Consider the following 3,278-nt stretch of genomic DNA (forward strand, 5'->3'; position numbering starts at 1 on the left):
CCCCCCCCCCCCCCATACATAGAGCGTACGCACAGACAAAGACATACGGGGGTGCAATGCCATTTTCCTGCAAGACGGTTGTTAATGAACTCCGACCAGCGATGTGATGATGATGTTTCCACTGGAACGTGCTCACGAAGCAGTCTTGCGGTGGTGACGCAAAGTACAGCACTGCCTTTTTTTTTGAATTTGACTGGAAACAAACTTCGAAGATCCCTTCCATGGTAATAAGAATCACAAGATACACGTTGATAGCGATGAAGTTATACCTTTGACATATATATACATATATATATATATATATATATGCATAATAAATGTGTCCGTTCTACTTTCTTTGTTGAGTCTTATCTTTTACTGTGGTGTAGAAGCACGTTTCAGACACAACAACTCATGAACAATCTGTCGCAGCTTTCTGTGGAGAAACAAGGCACCATACAGACGATTGATCCATGGAGTCTGCCGGCTAACCCTGGGGCAGGCAATTTGATGGCGTACTATGCCCCTCCACTTGCGCTGGGGAGTTCTGCCACTGCTGACCTCAACACATGTGGTAGCGCAGGTGCACACCCTCCGCTGCCGCAGCTCAACAGCNCATGCGATGACAACATGCCGGTATACGGAAGGAATATTTACGTTGCCAGTCTTCCAGAAGACATCACCGATGAGAAGTTGAGGGCTCTTTTTTCACCTTTCGGTGAAATTATCTCTGCGAAGGCGATGCCGTGTAAGGATACTCATCGATGCCGTGGATACGGGTTTGTTCTTTTTGAGCGGCCCGAGGATGCTGCACGCGCTCAAGTGGAAATGATCGGTCACGTTGTTGGCGGAAACAAGATTCAAGTACGACAGGCCAGGCCATCCGCATGCCAACAAATCATAAGTGATGGAGGATCGAGCCGAGCCAGTCGAAGGGCTGGAGCTGGCGTGCAAGCGCTTTCATGTGCTGCGCTTGCAACCCCGCTTCCTATTTTTTCTCTATCGACAACCAACAGTCCGCAGTACAGTTCTGTTTCGACATCCCCTTCTACGGAAATGGCGCGATCAGGCTACCTGACAACGCCCACTACGCCACCAGGGCCTTTTATAATGCGGCAACAGCAACCCGTGGTGTACATGATGGTGCCCGTCGCGGCCTCTGGTAATATCGAGCCGAACAATTATCAGGCGTTCTGAAGTGTGGGACGCAGCTAAGTTGCGGCCCCATTCTCCTTAACAGCAGAAACATTACTTACTGGTCCAGAAGCATGTGCGTGGTGATGTATTCACCCACGCGAAAGTAGGTAAAGGTGAATAGGAAGAAGGTTTANAACAATTATCAGGCGTTCTGAAGTGTGGGACGCAGCTAAGTTGCGGCCCCATTCTCCTTAACAGCAGAAACATTACTTACTGGTCCGGAAGCATGTGCGTGGTGATGTATTCACCCACGCGAAAGTAGGTAAAGGTGAATAGGAAGAAGGTTTAAGTATTGTTGTTTTCGTGTTTGCTTGTGGCTTCCTTTTTTTTCCATGTGGCTTCAGGAAAAAGACAACACTTATGCGTCATGATCTTCCGCCCTACTCTCATTTCTTTTTATTTTGGTTTTACTCATGCCACCCTCGATTGTCTGTGACTGTGTGTGCTTCGTTCAGGTGAATGGTGTGAGAAAGCATAAGCCGAAAGCTTGGTCTGGTCGGTTCCACCACTTCATTGTGGCCCTCCGAGACTCTGTGTGCTCGCGTGCGGGTCACTGCTGATTTGTAAAGAATCCCTGTGAGCCCCTGCTGGGAGGGGCACGAAGAAAATCCAGAATGCAATAGCGAAATATTTTACGAATATAGAGAATAAATTGAAAGGAAAACAAAGACGCGGTGAGTAAGTACCGCTCGGAAACGTTACGGATTTTGTTGGGTCCACGTAGACGGAAGCCCAGATCCACACGAAAGTAAGGTGTGGTGAACAAGTCACTCTGTGTGTGTGTGTGTGCTACTTGTTTGTACTCCCATTGATTACCCTCCCCCTCATTCAACCGAAACAAAAACGCACACACACACACACACACAATTGTCATTACGCGGCCTTCTCTGTGTTTACTCCATTGTTCTTTCTTCTTCGTCGTATTTGTCGTCATTACTTGTGCCTCCGAATTGTTTCTCTACTTGTACCATCGGAACGCTGTATTGAGGAGTGTTTCCGTGTAATGCATTGAGCGGGAAACAATGGGGCGTGTTCGTTACTTTTTTTTTCTCTTGTGTGGGTTCATGATCTTTCTTTTTTTAAATTCTCTGTTGAGGTGTGATGCATCCGTGCGCGGAGGGCGGTCAGGGCAACAAGGCTGGTGTTCCATGACATTGAGTGGGCTCGGTGCCAACCACAGCGCATATGGAGAATGAATGATACAGAGAAGGTGAAGCGGTGAAGGGTGGAGGTGTGGCATACTTCCACCCACCCAAGCAAACACATACACACACACATGCACACCACCACAACGATCTGTACAACTAATGCGGACAAAAAAACATTCTCTGTAAAGCGCCCCAAACAGGGCGTTTTTGACTTATTCAGAAGCGTTGTTAGCCCCTCCTCTTTTCAAACGGAGACAAAGGCTTTTTTTTCTGCTTTGCCGTGTTCTCATTATCTACTCCCACATGCAAGAAGGAAGAGTGAGGAAGATTGTTTATCTTGTTCACGTACGGGTTTATGGTTCGTTTTTCTTTCAATTCATTTTTTTCTCATGTAGTTTCTCGACCAGTATACGTTTGGCGAGGCTCAAAAACAACCCTGTTCCTTTCATTGTTATTACTGGTCTTCCGATGTGATCCTTTTGCTGTATCTTTCTGTGTGTGTGTGTGTGTGTGTGTGTGTGATTGCTCACTTCGTCTAGTTTTCCTTTTTTACAGTGCCTCGCCACGCATGGCTTTACATGGCGACCTTCTGGCGCTACTGTGCTCCGCGATTTCCATTTTTTCCCCCATTTCAGGATACGTTGTGAAGAAGCTGTTGAAACTCTCAATACATTCCCCTCGACGGCTTTTCATGAGGAACCGGATGCAACTGGGGAAGCACAGGCATGGGCGGCAGCACATTTATCTTTTCCCCCATTGTTTTGTCTTCCCGGGGGGCATGTCCTAAACGGCAAGTCTCTCGGGTCCTATTTGTCTCACATTCATTTTTGTATGCGTGCGGGCTCATCCTCGCTTCTCGTGCTCGTGTCTATGTGTGTATGTGGTACGGCTACTTGTGTGGGAATTGCATCTTGTTTTCTTCATTTATTTTTGCCCTTCTCGGGGGGTGGGGGG

The sequence above is a fragment of the Trypanosoma grayi genome, assembly GCF_000691245.1.
Source record: "Trypanosoma grayi strain ANR4 Tgr_1180_V1, whole genome shotgun sequence".
In the NCBI taxonomy this organism is placed as follows: domain Eukaryota; phylum Euglenozoa; class Kinetoplastea; order Trypanosomatida; family Trypanosomatidae; genus Trypanosoma; species Trypanosoma grayi.